The sequence below is a fragment of the Ovis aries genome, chromosome 7 (genome assembly GCF_016772045.2).
Source record: "Ovis aries strain OAR_USU_Benz2616 breed Rambouillet chromosome 7, ARS-UI_Ramb_v3.0, whole genome shotgun sequence".
Taxonomy (NCBI): domain Eukaryota; kingdom Metazoa; phylum Chordata; class Mammalia; order Artiodactyla; family Bovidae; genus Ovis; species Ovis aries.
Genome location: NC_056060.1, coordinates 76,059,437 through 76,080,914, shown reverse-complemented (window position 1 = coordinate 76,080,914; position 21,478 = coordinate 76,059,437). Strand labels below are relative to the sequence as shown.

At 46.4% G+C, this 21,478-nt stretch overlaps 1 long non-coding RNA gene across 7 annotated transcripts; it reads left to right on the top strand.

Annotated features, from left to right (window-relative positions):
• Positions 1-1,462: 1,462 nt before the first annotated feature.
• LOC105607019 (uncharacterized) lies at positions 1,463-19,631 on the top strand. Of its 7 annotated transcripts, XR_009601272.1 has the most exons (7): positions 1,463-1,661; positions 6,072-6,161; positions 8,479-8,579; positions 10,216-10,400; positions 13,966-17,794; positions 17,889-18,173; positions 18,882-19,631. It is a non-coding gene; the product is annotated as an uncharacterized LOC105607019 (long non-coding RNA). The 7 variants fall into 7 exon arrangements; XR_009601276.1 differs by having other exon boundaries at positions 10,220-10,400; positions 13,966-18,173; XR_009601271.1 differs by having other exon boundaries at positions 13,966-18,173.
• Positions 19,632-21,478: the final 1,847 nt, after the last annotated feature.

The window sequence follows — 21,478 nt, the reverse complement described above, 5'->3', positions numbered from 1 at the left end:
GCTTCTCATTTCCCTACAGCCTCCAAACTGCAGAGCGAATCCAAATTCATTGTGAATCCAGCCCAAGCACCTGGCTCATCCAGGCATCTGGGTGATGGAAATGGAGTTTTCTTTCTCGCCAGACCGTTAGGGCTCATCCTTTCCATCAGTTGTCATTGATTTTTCTCGGGAATTTGTATTCTTGGGGGAGGTTTCTGGGGTTTCTCTGCCTGGAGATGGGCTCTAGGAGATGGAAGGGAAGAGGAGAGGGTGAGGCCACTAAGAATCAGGTCTGGAGGCTGACCTTCAGTCTTTTCATCCTGGCAAGCATTTTTTAGGTCTGCTGGGTTTGGACACCTATCAGCAAGGCTATTTTAAAGTGCATAAAGCCTGAGAGTCAATGGAGTATGGCTGGGACAGAGGAAGCCTGGTTTGGCAAGGACTGCTGCTCAGGAAGTGCCGGAGGACCCAGCAGTTGGGAGGGTGCTGCAGAAAGTCAGGGGAGGAAGGGGTCTTGGCCATACCCTCAGCCTCTGCACCATTTCTGGAGGAGATACTCATGTTCCACACCAAGGGATCTTCTCCTGCAAGACAGGGACGCAGGGAGATGAGCCATAGAAAGCAGCTAATTTCACTGAGATGCTAACACCCAACTTATCTCCCTATCCCAGACCCCAACTAGCACCTGCATACAGGTGGCCTCTCCCTAACCCAGGTGGCCAACACCTGGTAGGAGGAAGCTGCTAGCCCTTTGCCTTATTCTCAGCCCACACCCCTGCCCCATTCTTCCCCACCTGCCCTGCAGTCTTGTTCCTGGTCAGTCTGGAACTTGACCTCTCACCTCACACTCTATCCGGCTCTGCTCTTGTCATGTATGTCTGACCTTCAATCCCGCACGTCTGGTTCTGCCTTTTTCTACGCTCGTTGAAGATACTTTGCATTTGTGTCCCACACCATATGCTTTAGAAGGGAAGGAATCCACCTGAGGCACCTGGGCCAGCAGGCACCTGGGCCAGATGCCCTGTAAATCCTGGCTCTGCTGTGAGCCAGATCACCATGGAGAGTTCCTGAACCTCTCCAAGCCTTGGCTTCATTCTTGGTGTTTTGAAGTAGAGTTGATTTACAACCTTGGCTTCTCTGTTTGTACAATGGGGATCAGAATAGCACCAGCCTCATAAGATTGCTGGAGAGACTCACTGGGCTAATTTAAATGGAAGTGCTTAGCAAAGCGCCTGACCCAGAGTAAGCACTCCACGTGTGTAAGATAAAAGAAGACATTCAGGTCCCACAGCCCTACCGCCCTTCATGAGTGAGAAATGGCTGCTTATCACATGCACCACCAAAACATACAAACTAAACAATGTTTAAAATAGTGGTGCCTTTGTCTGACCTGAGAACCTGAGTTCAGAAAAGGAAATCAGATCTCTAGGAGAGTCCAAGGATTGCGCTGGCACAGGGTGACTGGGGAGCCGGCAGGGCTTTCAGGAGCAGGAATTCCTCGTTGGGGAGAGGTCGGAGAGTGGAGGCCTATAGGCAGGAGTGCTGGGGCAGGCTCCAGGAGCAGGTCCCGAGCTTCCCAGAGGAGCCCGGCGCACAGGAGAATGCAGAATCAGCTGCAACAGAGCTGCAAAGGCTACAGGAGGGCCAGGAGCCAAAGGACCATTGCATGCCTGACAAAGTCGGTGAGCGCCATTTCTGTGTGTGTGTGTGTGTGTGTGTGTGTGTGCCAGTCACTCAGTCATGTCCAACTCTTTGCAACCCCATGGACTGTAGTCCACCAGGCTCCTCTGTCCATGGGATTTTCCAGGCCTTTAGGGCTAAGCAAACAGCTGTTTGGGGGTATGAACGGTGTCCTGCTTGTGAAGCATGTCCTGGCAAACCCAGGAGAGTCAGGAGGGCACTTTCAGGGGCACCTGCCAGGGTGAAGCAAGCCCGGGTACTGTTCTCTTCCCTTTTACTGAAGTCTGGGCTTGGTTCTGGGGCAGTGAATGCCGTGACATTCCTGCCCCTTTCGAAGACTCCTGTCTTCCCATTGACTGCCAACCTCAGCAATGATGGAAATGCCAGGACCTTCCACAGGTCTCCAGGGAGGACAGCCCCATTCCTCCCAGGGAGGCATGATTGTTTGTGTCGTCTCATTAAACTGAAAACTGCTGCTGACTCAGGCTGGAGCAGCGAAGGTGGGCTGCCTTCCTGCCTCCTCAGTGTGACCTCCCCTGGGAGCGCCACGTGGTAGGATGAAAATGCGGAGAGGGACAGGCCGGGAAGGGGTCCTGCTCAGGCAGCAAGGGTACTGAGGGGTAAAATTTTGGCTGCTCCCACTGTCCATGGGATCACAAAAGTGAGCACGCACACACAGAGACACCAAGTACAGTGGTTTAAACAAGGTAGAAGTATTCCTCTTGCCCCCAAGTATCTGGGGCCAGTTTGGAGGCCCCACTGTACGAGGGACCAGCCTCCTCTGTCCTGTTGCTCCGCTGTTCGTAGGGTGCTGCACTCATCCCCCTTTGCCAAAGGGCACTTCCCTCTTGGATGCCGTGAGGGGGAGGAAGAAGGGGAAAGTATGGTGCCTACATCACAGTAATGGTATCCCTTTGTCCAGAACTTAGTCTGCCAAAAAAAAAGGAAAAAGGCTGGAAAAGCTTGTTTTTATCAGGGGCAGTCATATGCCCAGCTGAAACTCAGAGGCTCTTTGCAGGAGAAAACAGACACGACGGTCTATGATCATGACCGAGCTGGGGCCCTGCCCATGGACTGCACAGGCACAAAGACAGACAGAACCAGACAGAACAGCGCGCAGTAAAAGAAGCACCATCCCGCACTTACTCAAGCAATGTTTGCTGCAGGTTATAAGCATGGAGGAAACAGAGGTAAAAGCACCAGCCTTGGCCCCCCGCAGTGGGCTCACAGTCATGCGGAAGAAAAAAAATCATCTAATGTGCTTCGTGCTATAAAGGAGACATGTGCTGATGCATTAACACCTCCTTATGCCCTTGCTGCATAGTGATCATACCAGTTCTAGAGGCAGCTCAGAGAAGATGCAGGCCTGTTCTCAAGCTGTTGGGTCTTTTGAAGGGCAGTCAGACCCCCTCCCCCAGTGGGAAAACTACAGTGTGGGTGTCGGTGCTGTGATTGTGATAAGAGAAGGGACCATCCCCTCAACATGGCCAGGATGGCTCCACAGGACCAAAAAGACTTGGTAGGTCTCTGGCACTAGATGAGCCCCCAGAGCCTTGGCACAGCCCTGGGGAGCAGCCCCCAGATGGCTGAAACTGAGTCTCTCACAAGCTCAGGTGAGAAGATAAGAGCTGGATTAAGCTGGTGTTTTAAACAACGTGGAAACAAGCTATTTCTGGCTCACTGGGTTATGCACTACTACTATCTCCACCAGGCAACATTTTGTTCCAGGAAGCTATGAGGTCTAGAGGCAGAACTTGGGAAGATCACCAAAAGCAGAAGGTGGATTTGGAGTATCCTAAGGATAAAAAGCAATTCCTTTGCCTCCTGACCCACCATCTTTTCCCCATCAGCCAAGATTCTGAGGTGTCTGGTGTCGGTGAGGTCATCGCTGGGCACTCTGAGCTGCCCACTCCTTTTTGAAACTCCCCCAAGGACAGAGTCCACAGAGCCCCAGGTAACTGGTTCTGAGTTTTATTATCTCAATGGCCAAAAATGTGCTTTGTCCAACCCAAATCACTGTTTCTTGAATTAAAATTCATTTTCTTTTACCTGGGCTTTGGAGGACTAGGACAACCATGGTTTATCAACCTAAATCATGAAAAGATGCTCTCTAAGCTGTGAAGACTCATAAAAATAGGAAGTCGTTTTATTTCTGTCATATGTAAGATCACATAGCAGGTGAGGTGGAATTAAATTTTCCTGAGTAACCAGTCTGTGTGAAGAACAGTGCTAAGCACATGACATATGTTATCTCCCTGTAAGCCTAGCTCCACACTGCCAGGTCAGCATTATTTTTCTCATTTTCCAGATTGAAAATGGAGGCACAGAGAGGTCAGGTAACTTTCCCATGGTCACACAGCTAGTTCTAGCCAGGACTAGAAGTCAAGCTTGTGTGACTCTTTCAAGTCTTCTACAATCCTGCTGCTGCTGCTAAGTTACTTCAGTCGTGTCCGACTGTGTGACCCCATAGACTGTAGCCTACCAGGCTCCGCCGTCCCTGGGATTCTCCAGGCAAGAACACTGGCGTGGGTTGCCATTTCCTTCTCCAATGCATGAAAGTGAAAAGTGAAAGGGAAATCGCTCAGTCGTGTCCTACCCTTAGCATGGACTGCAGCCTACCAGGCTCCTCCGCCCATGGGATTTTCCAGGTAAGAGTGCTGGAGTGGGGTGCCACTGCCTTCTCCTAAAAGATTGTAATTAGCTCATCCATAGCCTTTTCCTTTCCAATGTATTTAAGTTTTAGCCCCCTTTATAATGAACACTTCATCTTATATTTGACAGTTTTTGAAGATCAAGAACTGTTGTTGAAGGATACAGAGAGATGGACTTATTTTAGGGGCTAGTGTATTGTAATCTCTATGAAGAATTTTTTCTTGAGATCCCGCCAGTACTGGGGTCTTACAACAGTTGTGGCCGATTTAAGCCTGGGGGAGTCACATAAGAAGTACTTAAAACAAGAGTGAAGACACATATTATGCATTTTCTTGTGTCGTAATAAGAAGAGGCTGAAAGTCTTATGAAAGGTTTAAAGTGATATTAACATAAGAGTTACATGAGGGTAGTAGAGACGATGGCAGTGGAGAAAAAAATTATCTATCCATCACTCTGTTCATTTATTCAAATGTCAGATTATCTCTGTATTGAAGACTGGAGCTGGGCACTTTGGCAGACACAAAGTATGGATATGTGTGTATTATGTTTGGGGAAGGGGGAATTATTGCATATGTTTGTTATGGTTAGTTGTCTTTTTTTTTTTTTTTTTTTTGTTGGCCATGCTGTACAGCCTACAGAATCCCAGTTCCCCAACCAGGGATCAAACCCAGGTCCTCTTCAGTGAGAGCACGGAGTCCTAGCCGTTGGCCTGCCAGGGAATTTCCTGTTATGGCTAATTATGGCTCCTTACCTTAATTAGGCTAAGTTTATCCTGTGCTTTTTATCTGCCTAATCATGAGAAAAACATCAAATTCCAGTAAAGGAGCATCTTATGATATATCTGACCACTATACCTCAAAACTCAAAGTCATCAAAAACAAGAAAGTCTGAGAAACTGCCCCAGTCAGAAGGACGCTTCAGTCGTGTCCGACTCTTTTAAGATCCTGTGGACCGTAGCCTCCCAGGCTCCTCTGTTCATGGGATTCTCCAGGCAAGATACTGGGGTGGGTTGCCATTTCCTTCTCCAAAAGGTAACGTGGTATCCTGGATAAATCCTAGAAGAGAAAAAGGACATTGGGTAAAAACTAAGGAAATCTGAATAAACTATAGACTTCAGTTAATAATAAGGTTAAAAAAAAAAATCCCTCCTCAGTTCCAGTTAGGTACTATTGTCTTTCCTCATTAAGGGTGGGACCCAAACATTGAGATAAAGAGATTCTGAGGTCACAGGAGGGGAGCAGATGTGCACGAATCCACAGAGGGGACCTCGGCCTTGCTTGGCCTCCAGCCATCATTTCAGCCTTCAACGCATCACCTCTCAGAAGAACCCTCAGGCCAGTGAAAATCTCGGGTGCTTGACCAGATGAGGGTCTCCCACAGGACCCAAACTCATCCCAGACCAATTGTTTTGGGCCATTTCTTAAGACAAGCCCTCATGTCTCATTCACCCCCTCTCAAATGGCCATAGATTTTACCTGGCAAGATTTTAAAACAATCCCCTTCACCTTGTTATGCTCTCCTCTTAATTAGCAGAGGGACAAATGCCGTTATTGGAAGCAACCTCTCTGCAACACTCTTCCCTCTGTTTGGCAAATTAAAAGCATTTGGATGAAACCCTTTTGTGGTCCCAATCAATAGCTCAAGCCATAATTATTCAGCGGTGCTTGCAGTTTTCTGTGCTGACAGCCGGCTGGGTGTGCTAATCTGTAATTGTTTCATATGCTTATGTGGCTCTCTCATCCCATGTTTGTGGTCTGCAGCAGATGAATCGATAGCATCTTTGGGGAAACAAGGGGATGGACTTGCCAGCATCTGAACCCCTCAGGCCTCTCCATGGCTATAGGAATCAGGTGGGCCCTCTTACTTCCTTGTTAACCTACCTGATACAAAGCCGAGCAGTACATTTGGGAGACCAAAAATAAATATATAAATAAATAACCCCAACTTTATTGGATAATCATATAGTATCAGGCTTTAGATTGAGGATAATAGTTATGTGCTAAGGGATGGTAAATAATAAAATTTTATTAGATCTCACTAATTTCAGAATTATGGATCATTTGGATGGGATGTGGATTAGTGCTCAAGCAGATCTTTTCCTAAAGGAAAACGTAAACAAAACTGCAGGGGTCGATGCTTAAGGTATTTCAGAGGATTAATTATTTTCAATATCACCTGTTTTTTAAAAGTGCAAACAGTCACATTCAAACAGCTGTTTTATTCCTTCCCAATCCTTCTGGAGTCTACTAGTTGAGAGGCTAAACTTGCATCCTGTTTTTCTATATTTCTCGACAGTTTACTTAGCTTGCTTTCTTAGTTGGTTTCATTTTGTTTTGTTTTTCTGTAAAGTAGAAATATGACTTGTCAATTTCACAGGCTTACTGTAAAAATAAATGAAACGAAAGCTATGACAATGAAATGCTGCAGTCAGCTAATTATTTGACGCATTAAGAGTATTTTAAATACCTGAGGTTACTTTTTGGGTTTTTGCCATTTTTTAAAAACGTCTTGACTTTAGGTTTACTCCATGTTCTTGAAAATGATCAAATTAATTCTTTTAAGTACATATAGACTAAATTTGGTTCTATTCCAAATCATGAACAATTAGCTCTAAAAAGATAATCTTTTCGGGGAACATAAAACCAGTGGTCTCTGTGTGAACCCAAGCCTTGGTAGCTCTCACCATTACACTGATTATTAAGTGTTATAAGACACTACATTAGACCAAAGGCATTAAGACTCTTCTGGAGCATCCTAAAATTGATACCATGAATCACTGATGTCATGATTGGGTTCAGCGCTGAGAAGCATCTGAAATAATGGATGCACCTCTTAGGAAGCCGAGGTTTCTGAGGATCCAGTCTTTTCTCTGTTGGAGAAAATGGACTGAAAATTGATCAGGGCTCTGGGCCCATTCAGTCATGGAATCTCTTTCTAATCATTTTGAAAGCATCTGAGGTTTACCTCAGTTATCAATATCCACACCTAGTTTTAACAAATGCTCACGTGCTTGTGATTCTGTAAAAAAGCAAGTTGCCCAGGAACCTAACTTGATCATGCCAGTGGAGGATATCCCAGCATGCTGATCTGAGCCCCTTGCTGAACATATACTTCACCAGCCCTTTAGAAGGGCTACATCAGTGTACCTTGACATCATCTGTTTGTTTCCTCAAGAACTGAACCACCTTGAATGGGCTTCAAGAAGAACCTGTCTTATTCCAAATCCCAGAGGCATTCTAGTATCTGTGCAGGAAGACCTATTCCGAGTCCACAGACTCGGTGATTCATAATCATGCTTGCTCTGTCTTCATTTTCTCACATCCAAACTCCATCCACCACCACCCAGTCATCACATTTTTAAAAATTCAATGTGAACCATATTGAATATCTTCTGAGTCTCTCTCTCCTTATGTCACAGGAGAAATTAAAGCAAACCAGTCAAAAGTCTCTGGAAACATAGAGTGGGTTGGGAATTACTGTCTCTTTAAATGAAAGAGAACATGAAAGCTGACGGTTCCAATCTGAGCATGAGCCATACTTTATCCTGGAAGAATTATTAGAAAGAAAGGGACATATATTTCTGTTGACACTGTATATTAAGTGAACTTTCTAAACCCTCTTTGTCTGCATTAAATAAATATGCTCAGTTTCCTACCATGACCTGTATTTCTTCTGGTTTTAAATAAAAAGGATTAAGTCTCCTAATTAAGACACTGGAGGATGGCCTGATCAGTTTTGCCAGTGCAAATTAGTTCAGAGGCCCAAAGCTGCTCCTTTCTGTTTGCTGGTATGGGAGGTTTGTTTGATTTAACATGATTGAGGAAATGAAATATCCCTAAGACAAAGAACCAATATTGCACTTCTACAGAATGGCTGGAGGGAAATTGGAAACTCATGCACATTAGCAGCGGATCCAAAATACAATCAGAAGCAGAAATGTTATTTAGAAGGAAAGTGATGTGACTAGACTAATCCTTTGAAATAGATTGTACCTTCTTATTCCTTTAAAGGAACATAAATGAAATAGAATCTCAATTTTCTAACAAGGTCTCATGAGCTTGGGACATTATCTTTCCTTCCTTCAGTATAGGCCAAGTTTCTCTATGGATTAATTACTAATGTTAACAACATCTCTATGAAATAGTTATTATTACCCCTGTTTTACAGATAAATCATCTCATTATCTCAAGGCAGATACTGACCTCAAGACAAATAATCTTTGGGACTCTTGGTGTTTGTTTCTGGTTCCATCAACTCTGAGCTACTTGGTAAGTCTGAAGAAAAGAGAGGTCTCAGTCACAGAAAGCAACGTGCTTGTCCAATCTTAGCGATGCATTACGTTGGTTTTGGAGTGGGTTCCTATTCAGTGGATCTGGTTAGGCCAGGACAATTTCCCAAAGGCGATGGAAAAGTGAACAAGGGGCCAAGAAAGCTATCAAAGGTCATCAGTTGAAGTCAAGCAACAAAACTGGCCTGAAATGGACTTCCCGTGTCCCAGCTTGGTCTTGCCTTCTGTGTCAGAGCATATTTTGCTATCTCCCCTCTTTCTTGGCGTGCACGATTCTTCACTTACCTACTCAAGACTTTCTGTTCAACTTCTACTCTCAGCAGTTTCAGGTGTTTGTATTTTACTTGCATGACAATATTTAATAAAAATCCACATTGTTGTGTTGTCCGAAGGAAGGGGAGATTAAGTCTTCAGTGTGGTTGTCTGCTGCACGTGCAGGGTACCAGCTCCTGTGTCATGGGACTGTCTCTAATCCCTCAAGAGCCGATCCCATTTTATGTCTGAGATGGCCACTTAGGTTTTAAGGAGAAGAGGAGGAAGGATGGATTGCTTTAAATTTGTCAAGCTAGACATTGTTATGCAGAGCAAATCCAATTCACTCAGCTCCTACTAGGGACCTCTATGACTGATGAGCCAAAAATGCAATACATGTGTGTGTGTGTGTGTGTGTGTGTGTTTATACGACATGTGAGATCCTGGAAGCGTTCAGTTCACTTCAGTTCAGTCACTCAGTCGTGTCCAACTCTTTGTGACCCCATGAACTACAGCAAGCCAGGCCTCCCTGTCCGTCACCATCTCCCAGAGTTCACCCAAACCCATGTCCGTCGAGTCGGTGATGCCATCCAGCCATCTCATCCTCTGTCGTCCCCTTCTCCTCCTGCCCTCAATATTCCCCAGCATCAGGGTCTTTTCCAATGAGTCAGCTCTTCGCATAAGGTGGCCAAAGTATGGGAGTTTCAGCTTCAACATCAGTCCTTCCAATGAACACCCAGGACTGATCTCCTTTAGTATGGACTGGTTGGATCTCCTTGCAGTCCAAGGGACTCTCAAGAGTCTTCTCCAACACCACAGTTCAAAAGCATCAATTCTTCGGTGCTTTCTTTATAGTCCAACTCTCACTGGAAATGTTAAGGCCTGGGTATTCTTGGGTCACTCATAATGGAGGTAGAAATAGGGGGTGGTTACATGCGGGCAAAGCGGTTCTGAAAAATCCATCCGTAACTATGGGATCCAGGAGTCCTGGAGAAAATACTCACAGAATCATAGAAGCACTCATTTCTTTGATTATCTGTGATGTCTGGCAATGTGTAGACTTTATGCTAAGATAATTTGGCAAATAACATCTTTGTAGTCAAATGCGTTATTAGTTCTTCGGTATAAATTTCCACAAGTGGGGTTTCTGAGTCAAACAGCACGCAAAATATCAGTGCCAAACTTGTGTGTCATCAGATCACCGAGGTCTGTGCTTTGTTGAGTCCCACATTCTTTGCTGAGTTCCACTTCAAACTTGAGACTGAGGACAAGTCTGGCCAGTTCTGTTGATTAGAGAACAGAATAAACACAGCCAGGGCTGTGGGTGTGTTCTCTGCCTGATAAGCTTTGTGTACTCTTTTCAGCCAGCTTGTGAATGTCCATCCTTGACCATGAGGCAGCAGAAGGAGGAAATGTGGCCATTTTAGTGCTTTTCCTTCAGGTCTCACTCGACCATCACTTCCTGGGAGAGGCCCCTTGACCACCTGCTAAGACAGGCCAGTGAATCTTTGTCTACCTTGGCCGTGAGCCAGAAGCTCTCTGAGGGCAGGTACAGTATCCAACTTGCTCAACCTTGAGTCCCCACACCTGTGTAGTACCGGGAAAATGCGTGTGTGCCGAATGAACATTATTGAGGGAAAAAAAAAAAAATCAAAATTAGCCTTAATCATGTTGAGCTGGGCACAAAGGGAACATAGCTATGAATGATGACTGCAAACAGAGACAATATAGTGACCAAGTGCCCCAACCCTCTGCTGGCCAAGAAGGAAAGGGAGGAGGCTCACATGACTGCGTGTCCATTGTGTGCTCTGCAGACATCACTGCATTTAGCCCTCACCACAGTAACATGTTGGGCCTCCCAGGTGGTGCAGTGGTAAAGAATCCACATGCCAGAGTTTGATCCCTGGGTCAGGAAGATCCCCTGGAGTAGGAAGTGGCAACCCACTCCAGTATTCTTGCCTGGAAAATTCCAGCACAGAGGAGCCTGGTGGTCTGCAGTTCGTGGGGGTCACAAAGAGTAGGACAAGACTCAATGCACACACACACACACACACACACACACACAGAGTAACACCTATAGAGTAGATTTTATTATCCCCATTTTACAGACGAAATCACTGAGAGCAAGAGAAGTTCGATTCCTCTCCCAAGATCTCACATCCATGAAGAGTCAGCGTCGCACACCAGATCTGCCTGCCTGTAGAACCCCTCCTTTTTCCACCGTAATGCTACGTTTCTTTATTCCAGAAAGCTGAGAACCAAACCTGACAGGTGTGGTCTGAGCAAAGCTCTAAGACCGTATATATGGCTCCAAATGAGACCGACGCGGTCTTAAAATGACACCATGGAGATGCCAAACTAGAGATGGCCTGATTGGTCTCGAAGGGCCTTGTCCTGGGGGCCAGTTTGGCCAATGCTCCTGTCAGAGGGGCACTTATTCAGGACATGGGTCATGGTGACTCCCCAGGGCTGATGCAGGGGTAATGTACAGGCTGCCCAGCATCCTCACAGCAATCAGGAGAGAGATATATCTGCCAGATAAGAATTCTGAGAGCGCTTTCCCTCCATGGAGATTTGTGACCTTCCTGGGCCCTGTAGGCACATTTAAACAATGAAAGGAGATTACCACTCAGCCAAAGAGACATTTTCACTGTCACCACTGTAGCACTGACTTCAAACATTCGGCTGGCTCAATTCGGTACAGGGTCACTGTGGACAGGCTTCCACCGGCCCGGTCTGCCAGGGGAAGTCACTCCCAGGAGCCTTCCATGTCCCGTCTTATCACAAGACCGTTATGAGTCTGAGCCTGACAGAGCCAGGCCAAAGTGGCCCACTTTGGAATTAGGCTGGGCATCTTCCTCCTTTTAAATGAAGATGAATGGTTCCTGCCCAACCACAGAGCAAAGAGCGAACTTGGCCAACATACAGTCAGGCCTGGGGTGGGTCATCCCTGCCTCTTCCCCTGGAGGAGCAAGAGGCCTGGATGGATTTCTTCATGAGTTTCAGAGTCTCAGATGCACAATCGGTGTTATTGAAATTTGGGGGCATGTACACTAAAGCAGTTTACTGACAGGTTTATTTTAATATTTATTGATTTATTTATTTGGCTGCACTGCATCTTTGCTGCAGCACCCATGACTTTCTTTCTGAATCTTTAGTTGAGGCATGTGGGATCTAGTTCCCTGATCAGGGACCAAACCTGGACCCCTGCGATGTGAGCACCGAGTCTTCGCCACTGAACCAGCAGGGACGTCCCTATTGACAGGTCTTCAAGGAGTCATAAGCAGAGTTTCAAGGGTTGGAAGAAGAAGTTGATGAGTCCCACCTCCCTCAGTCTGACCAGGCTCTGTGAAGTCTGCTCTGAGACCAGAATTGAGGCTGAATGCAACTGGGTGCAACTAGAAGAGAGAGTTGCAGAGATCTGCCAAGCACTTTTCTCTAATATTATTAGTTTGCGATTTTAGCAACTTCAGAATCCTAAAATGCTGAGTCTCTTCTTCAAGAGCAGAAAGGAAAAATGGGGGGAAACGGAATTGAGAGGTTTAAGGAAGGCACGTTTTTTAAATGGATTGATTTTCTGCTGCCTCCAGTCCCTTCAATAGAATACATTTCTATGAACCATTACTCACAAGTACTCATAGATAACAATTATAGTAATGACGACATAAATCTCCCTGATGTAGGAAATGAGTAGGCTCCTGAAACATCTTTAGTAAGCTGAGGAAAGAGTAGGGAACAAATGATAAACTCTTTAGGGCACTTGTAATTATGAGAAGATAAATTATTCTTCTTTGTCTTTAGGATTTAGAGATACACAGATAGCTGCCATCTTGGCTGAATGGTCTGCAATATTTTTCATCCTATCCATAAAAATATTTAAGCACACGTCCCCAATATGTTATATGTGATAAGCATGTCTTCAGTTCAGTTCAGTTCAGTCACTCAGTCGTGTCCTTCTCTTTGCGACCCCATGAATCGCAGCACGCCAGGCCTCCCTGTCCATCACCAACTCCCGGAGTTCACTCAGACTCATGTCCATCGAGTCCGTGATGCCATCCAGCCATCTCATCCTCTGTCGTCCCCTTCTCCTCCTGCCCCCAATCCCTCCCAGCATCAGAGTCTTTTCCAATGAGTCAACTCTTCACATGAGGTGGCCAAAGTACTGGAGTTTCAGCTTTAGCATCATTCCTTCCAAAGAAATCTCAGGACTGATCTCCTTTAGAAAGGACTGGTTGGATCTCCTTGCAGTCCAAGGGACCCTCAAGAGTCTTCTCCAATACCACAGTTCAAAAGCATCAATTATTCGGCGTTCAGCCTTCTTCACAGTCCAACTCTCACATCCATACATGACTACTGGAAAAACCATAGCCTTGACTAGACGGACCTTTGTTGGCAAAGTAATATCTCTGCTTTTGAATATGCTGTCTAGGTTGGTCATATCTTTTCTTTCAAGGGATAAGCGTCTTTTAATTTTATGGCTGCAGTCACCATCTGCAGTGATTTTGGAGCCCCCCAAAATAAAGTCTGACACTGTTTCTACTGTTTCGCCATCTATTTGCCATGAAGTGATGGGACCAGATGCCATGATCTTCGTTTTCTGAATGTTGAGCTTTAAGCCAACTTTTTCACTCTCCTCTTTCACTTTCATCAAGAGGCTTTTAGTTCCTCTTCACTTTCTGCCATAAGGGTGGTGTCATCTGCATATCTGAGGTTATTGATATTTCTCCTGGCAATCTTAACTCCATCTTGTGCTTCTTCCAGCCCAGTGTTTCTCATGATGTACTCTGCATATAAGTTAAATGAGCAGGATGACAATATACAGCCTTGACGTACTCCTTTTCCTATTTGGAACCTGTCTGTTGTTCCATGTCCAGTTACCACCTTTTGCTATATAAATTTTATAATACAAAAGAAATTGAAATTAGCATAGAATTAAATGGAAATCAATAGACACGTTATAATATTTTCTTCATCTTTAAAGGATCATCTAGGTACATAATATTTTGGAGATTTTTGTTCTAAATGTCACAGAGATTGTATGGGTTTGCTTGGGCCACTGAAGCAAGATACCACAGACTAGATTTTTGCACAGTTTTGTTTTTTTTTTTTCACAGACATTTACTTTTTTCAGTTTTGATGGCTGGAAGTCCAAAGTCAAGGTTTCAGCAGGGCTGGTTTCCTCTCTCCTTGACTTGAAGACATCTGCCTTCTTGCCACCTCTCTACACGTGAGCCCTCTGTGCATGCATACCTGCTGACTTTCTGTGTGTCCAAGTCCCTTTTTTTATAAGGGCAACGCCAGTTGGATTGGATTAGGGTCCACCCTAAGAGTCTCATTTTAGTTTAGCCACCTGTCTAAAGGTTCTGGCTCCAAATACCGCCACTCTGAGGCACTGGGGTTAGGACTTCACATGGGAATTTTGACAGGACCCAGCTCAACTCATAACAGAGCCTCTCCCAGGTAATAGTCCAGTGGTCTCCACAGGAAAACAGAAAATCTGATGTCCAACACTGGGGCTGAAGAGAGGGCTCTTGGGTGCTTTTCTCAAGCCATTAGCTGACTACTTGTATCCCTGCCCCTGGGGATAATGCTGCCCCTATTGTATAAACTATGAGACACTCTTTCCCAGACACCCAGGTCAGTTCTCTAAATCAGGTAATGTCAGGCCATTGGCCAACTTCCCAGAGGTGACAGATCGCCACTCCCAACCTCACAAAGGGGAAATGCAAAGGAACCCTCAAGAGTTTTTGCACAGTGCTAGACTGTCAGCCTGCAGACTTTCCCAGCTGTGGAAGTACCAACCAGGACACAGGAGAGTCTGATATCGAAGACGTGGGATGAATTAATTCACAAAACTCCTTCTGACATGGTGATGGGGTAGGGGTCCTATGCAGGGCTGGTCCTTAGCAACAGCTTCAAGGAGTGTCCTTTTATGTACTCCCTTCCCTCTTTGAACATTCTCTGCCCTCAGATCTTCCAGGGCTATCACTGTAGTTCATGAGACTCCCTAATTCATATCCCTAGGTCTATTCACTTTGTTTTTTTAAAAAAGAGGCTCAAGTGAAGTGAGAGAAAATCAGTCCAAAGGAATGAGTATCTAATGTTGGAATTTGGAACATTGGCATTCTGCTGCTTCCAAAAGGGACTTCAGTGAGAAAGAGTTAAGATCTGCCTCCAGATGGTACTGATTCCATGCTGGGAAGCAAGTTGGGGTAGTGACTTCCTGGTTGGGGAAGGCAGAGTAGCAATCACAAGGGAACAGATGAAGGGGAGACAGGGCTCAGTGGGAGGGTAAGACAAAGCCTCGAGAGTTCTACCACCTGAGCGTGACTCCTGGGTCTGCTGCTTCCTATTGGCTATTTACTCTCTGCCTCAGTTTCCTCATTTTAAAGCCGAGATAACTCTAGTGTCCTTCTCACAGTTTTAAATAAGAATAGTAGTAAAGTGTTTACCACAGTGCCTGACACGTAAGTACCAACACCATCAGCTGCTACCATTACACAGGGTTGTCAATCAGGAGACTTAGACTAAGGCAAGCACACAGCAAGTTTATCTCTCTTCAAAAGTGATGGGGACCCGTGGGATGATGGACTTCTGGTGGTGACTTTTTCCTACCTCAGAATGTAAATACGTGAGGTTAGGATTTTAATTCGGAGAAGGCAATGGTACCCCACTCCAGTACTCTTGCCTGGAAAATCCCATGGACAGAGGAGCCTGGTAGGCTGCAGTCCATAGGGTCGCTGAGAGTCGGACACGACTGAGTGACTTCACTTTCACTTTTCACTTTCATGCATTGGATAAGGAAATGGCAACCCACTCCAGTGTTCTTGCCTGGAGAATCCCAGGGACGGGGGAGCCTGGTGGGCTTCTGTCTATGGGGTTGCACAGAGTCGGACACGACTGAAGTGACTTAGCAGCAGCAGCAGCAGAATTTTAATTATTTCGGCAGGGTAGCGAGGCTTTTCAGGGCAAGATGGGAATAAGAGTTAACAGGTAAATGCTTATTTTTAATTCCTGGCAATACTGCGAAGAGATCAGGTGAACAGATCCAAGGACTTCAGCTCTGGGACGTGATGGTGATAATAACAGTAAAAATTGGGCAGAAAAATTTTAACCTTGACGTCAAAGCCCAGACCAACCATTCTTAAGCTTTCAGGGGATCATGAACCCCTCAGAGAACCTGACAGGTCTGCGTGCTCTTCCCAGGAAAAACCTCGCATGCAATCAAAACTACACAGAATTCCAGAGTGACCCTGGATCCCCTGAAGCCCATCCATGGATCTGAGGGAGTCTGACAAATAAGAATCTTTTGTGGGAGAAAGAAAAGCCTGAAGACTGACAGAACTGATGTCAGGAAGGATCTAGGGGCAAATATATCAGGGTCAAAGGCTGAGCCAGGCCATTGGGTTCCTGAGGAAGCCCTCTGGGAAGCTGCTGGGCCGTGACATGATGTTTGCATTCAAAAGTGATCTCCAGGACTTCCCTGGTGGTCCAAGGGTTAAGAATCCACCTGCCAACGCAGGGGACATGAGTTCAATGCCTGGTCCAGGAAGATTCCAAATACTGCGAGGCAACTAAGCCCGTGCGCCACAACTACAGAGCCTGTGCTCTAAAGCCTGTGGTCTGCAACAAAAGAAATCACTGCAATGAGAAGCCCTTGCACTGCAACTAGAGAAAGCCTGTGCACATCAGTGAACACCCAGTGCAGCCAAAAATAAATGCAATAAATTTAAAGAAATTTTTAAAGTGATCCCCACTGTGGATATAGACTTACATGAACACTTAAACCAATGGTGTGCACAGGACCATGAGGATGCTGTGTAGGTGGGCAGTGGGGTGCAGACAGGAAGGAGTGGACAATAGGGGAAGGACTGAGTAGGACGCAGCATTGTTCCCCATTAGCGGAGAAACCTTCCTCGGTGACCCCAGGAGAACAGAGGAAGAGGGGGATCAGTGCAAACGTGAGTGGTGACAGGGGGAGACCTTGCCGACCTCCCCCCGCAGCCCTGCTGCTGTCCCTGCTGTGCACAGATGTGGGGATCCCAGAATCACCCTGGATCACACCCTCTATCCCACCCTGCTTCCTGCTTATCTCAAAAGTTCCTTCTGAACTCCTGCCGTAGCCCTCATCACCTACTGCCATGGCTCACCCAGTCTCCTAGCATCTCCCTGCTATCCCCCTGCTCCTTTTATTTCTGCCCCACACTGCAGCCAAAAAGCTCTTCCTCAAAGGGAAATCTGACTGTGCCCTCAGAATAAGATGCTGCCCCCGAATATGCCTCTAGCGGTGATGGCCTTATTCCCACCCTCCCCATGGGTGCCCATCCTCAGGCTTTCCAGGACCTGAACCATGCCCCCTACCCACTGCCTGGCCAGCTCCCACTCTGCCTTCAGGTCTCTGGGGGACATCCCTGGTGCCCTCCTTTAGGATGTCACTCTACTCTCTCCTCCACCTCCAACATCACTCACCACGACCTCAGACTCCAGCCAGCAGAACTACTGATCTTGCAGTTCCCTGTCAGTGTCTCTTCTCCACTCCTGGCCACTTCGTCCTCCTGCCTCAGTGGCTGCTGATGGGTTCAGTCTGCATCACTTCCAGTGCCTTCCCTAGCCTCCCAGGACTGGCCCTGCCCTCCATGTGCCCTTAATCCGCAGATCGGCCCCAGCAGATGTCTCTCCTCACCTCCTCTTTCTGGGCAGGGCCTGGGCCTTGGGCTGCCTTGCGTATTACTGCATTCCTGCAAGGATGAGTGGATTAACATACTGACACACTTAAACAGCAGTGCCTGGAAAGTAGTAAACTCAAGAGTCGGCTATTATTACTGTTGCTGATGTTGTCATCAGGTTCATTATTATGATCATTTACAGCTATAGTCTCAGCACCTGACATGTGGTAGCATCCAATAAATTTTTGCTACGAGAATGAATGGATGATAAAACTTGGTAAGTGTATCACTGCAGTCATCTTTGCGCTTTTTGCTTTTGTTTAAATGCTTTTTTTTTTTAAGAATCACTTTATGCTCTTCAAAATGACTAGGATAAAGAATCTGGAGCCAGCAAACCTTGAAACTGAAGTAGAGAAAGGCCAGTCCAAAGTTACACCCAAAGCTGCCAGCTGAATCTGGGGACGTGACATGTCAGGTCCAGGTTTTGCTGCCCTCTCCCCCTTCAGAATTAAGTTTCTAGAAGAATTTGCTGGGGGGGGGGGGGCGGGGTTGGGGGGAGGAGGGCCTTCCAGAAGTTCTCATCTCCTGATCTTGCTTTCTCCAGCCCCGGCTGCTGCACAGAGAGGAGAGGAGGGTAGTGAAGTGCACACATTGGGGTGAGATTTCATTTACTTGCGTTCATTTGTGTCACTTAATTATTGCGGTCTCGGGCCTCTTCCAATAAATGTGTTTTCCTAACCCACAGCCTCTGGGCTATCATTCTCACCATATCTATTATGACTGAATGGCTTCTTGGGAACAGAGCGACCTTCTCCTCTGAATTGCGAGCTAAGTAGGGCATACTAAAGAGCTTCCTGCCCTTCATGAGAGGGAGGTGGCAGGCCAGTCCCCTGCGCTCTGGTGACCAACGCTTGTCGTTTCACTGGCTGTCACCTGCTGAAACAATGGGACTGGAGGCTTACACAACAGTGCACCCAGCTGCAGCCCAACGAGGAGTCAAACCACAGCCTCCAGGAAGGAGCAGGAGCCTGCTTATTTAAGCAACTGGCAAAGCTCATCCATCTTGATCTGTTGGCTTTTCCAGGGGAATATGAAGGTGCCGAGATTACATTAAGCAAAAAGCAGCACCACCCAGGAGACAATTTAGATCCTGGGTGCACCAAACATTTCTATTCAAAGAGAATTCGCTGCCTGTACAGGGTTTTACTTCCCTCTGTTCAACACTTCGAGTTAAAATTCTTTTCCCTCCTGCCCTCCAAAATAGACCGCACAGGGCAGCAGAAGCTGGGTATCTAATTGCAAATTCCATAAACAAATGAGCAGCTGTCTCCATACTGACAAATGCATGTCTTTTGTCTTTCCAGACGCTTCCAAAAGAAATGCACAGTGAACAGAGTACTGTATGCTTTTTGGGAAACAGATTTACCTTCTTAATTATGTTTTTACTTGCCCTCGGGTTAAAATTAGTTTGCCTTGCCTGAGCTGACACCAGCTTGAGTGGAAAGACATGGTTGGCGCGCTCTAGGGAAGGAAAGAGGATCTGATGGGAACCATCTGCTGCTGGGACTCTGTGAGGACGACGTCTCTGAAGACCTGCCTCTAAGGGCTGAGAGTTACCCGAGGTCACCATGAGTCAGGAGCCAGATGGGCCCCAGGGTGAACAGGGGTGAACAGCCAGAGTTTGCCCCCTGTGGACAGAGACCCCAAGCAAGAGGAGAGCTGGGCCCTGCCCAGGTAAGAGATAAAAGGCCACATATTCCTCATTCTGGAAGTCAAGGAGACCTTCCTGAGTACACATGCACAGAAGGGCTCCTTGAAGATCAAGAAGGGAGGGAGCATCGCCTCATAGTGATGCCAACCTACCCATAGGCCTCTTCACTGGAATTCATCTTGGCTAAGAGATGTTCTCACACACATGGGAGGACCCCGAGATAAACCAAACCTGGATGCAGAATCAGGCAAAGCAAGATGATCCTCCAAAGAAAGCTCAGCAGAAAGGCCCTATGTAAGGGATTCAAACTACCATGAGGGCACGACTTTTTCTCCGAGCCCACCCATGTGTCTATCCACATGTACTCTTCTTCCTCCCAATAAACACTTCACTTGTTTCACTACTTTCTGTCTCTGTGCGGAAATTCATTTCTATACAGCTGATGGGCCAGGGCCTTATCACTGGTCAATGGTGGTCTAGTGACTAGAATTCAGCCCTCTAATCTCTGGCCAGGAACCGAAATCCTGCTCCAAACCACTGCAGGCTGAGGGCACCCGAGATCAACCACTCTCTCACTCACACAAAAGCTACTTCTAGGGTGGGTGGCAAAGACATCACACAGCAGTTTTCGGGGGAGTTATCATCACTCGCTGGGGACGGGTGTCTCTCCAAACTCACACATCCTCAGGATTAGCCTGTGAGCGGAGAAATGGAAATCCGGGCCTTGATCTTCATGCTCGATCAAGGATGGAGGCTTCCTTTAAACCCTCTTTAGCCACAATCCCCTTATGGATGTGGGAGCTGCATCTACAGTCAAATCTGATTAACTCTGTTCAACCAAGACTCGACGGTTAGCTTAAATAAGAAACAGACACTGAGGCTGGCCCTGGCATCGCAAGCCCCCACTTCCCCACTGCTGGCAAAAGAGGAAAATCATTAGTCAAAGACACACTGAGTCGATACCTAGAATAGTCAAATTCATAGAGTCAGAAGGTACATCAGTAGATGCCAGGGGCTAGGGGTAGAGGGTAGAGTGGGGACTTAGTGTTTAATGGGAACTGAGTTTCAGTTTAAGAAGGGAAAAAACTCCAGAGATGGATGAGGCTGAGAGTTGCACAACAATGTGAATGTATTTAGTGCCTCTGAACTGTACAGTTAAATATGGTTAAAATAGTATGTTTCATGGTCTTCCCTGGTAGCTAAGCTGGTAAAGAATCCACATGCAATGCAGAAGATCCCGGTTCAATTCCTGGATTGGGAAGATACCCTGGAGAAAGGATAGGCTACCCACTCCAGTATTCTTGGGCTTCCCTGGTGGCTCAGACAGTAAAGAATGCATCTGCAATGTGGGAGATCTGGGTTCAATCCCAGGGTTGGGAAGACCTCCTGGAGGAGGGCCTGGCAACCCACTCTAGTACTCCTACCTGGAGAATCCCTGTGGACAGAGGAGCCTGGTGGATTACAGTCCCTGGAGTCACAAAGAGTCAGACACAACTGAGAGACTAAGCACACAGCACAGTATATTTCATATAATGTGACTTTTAACACAATAAAAAAACAACAACGCGCACACAAAAAAACAAAGACAGACGTCATCATGCAAGCCCTAAAGTCTTCACATGCCTGTAGCTAATACACTAGGCAAAAGAAGTGCTATCTGCTACCTCCAGCCTGTCACTTTCCAGCCTGCGAGCTAATTTTAGAAGTTCTAGCAGATAGAAATTCTAAAGTAGGTGCTTCTGGGTCTGCAAAACTCACCATGGGCAGCCTCTTATGAAATCTGAGTGAGAAATAACTTTCATTGCATTAAACCACTGATATTTGGAGGTCTTTTTAGCTTCCCCTGATGGCTCAGATGGTAAAGAACCTGCCTGCAACGCAGAAGACCTGGGTTTGATCCTTGGGTTGGGAAATTACCTAGAGAAGGGAATGGCAACCCACTCCTGTATTCTTGCCTGGAGAAGTCCATGGACAGAGTAGCCTGGTGGGCTACAGTCCATGGGGTTGCAAAGAGTTGGACATGACTAAGCGACTTACACTAAGCCTTCCCCTACGGTAGTAGTTAGCATTAGCTTAACTAATACAGCCTCATATTTATGAGGTCACAGTGACAGATTTTCATAGGTCACAGTTTCCTCCTCCATTGGAACCATATTGTGAATCCAGAAAGATACCTTCTCAGTACATAGAAATTAGTTCATTGGTTTTGGCAAACAGACAAGATAATGAAAGAGAAGGCTACTCCTTCCA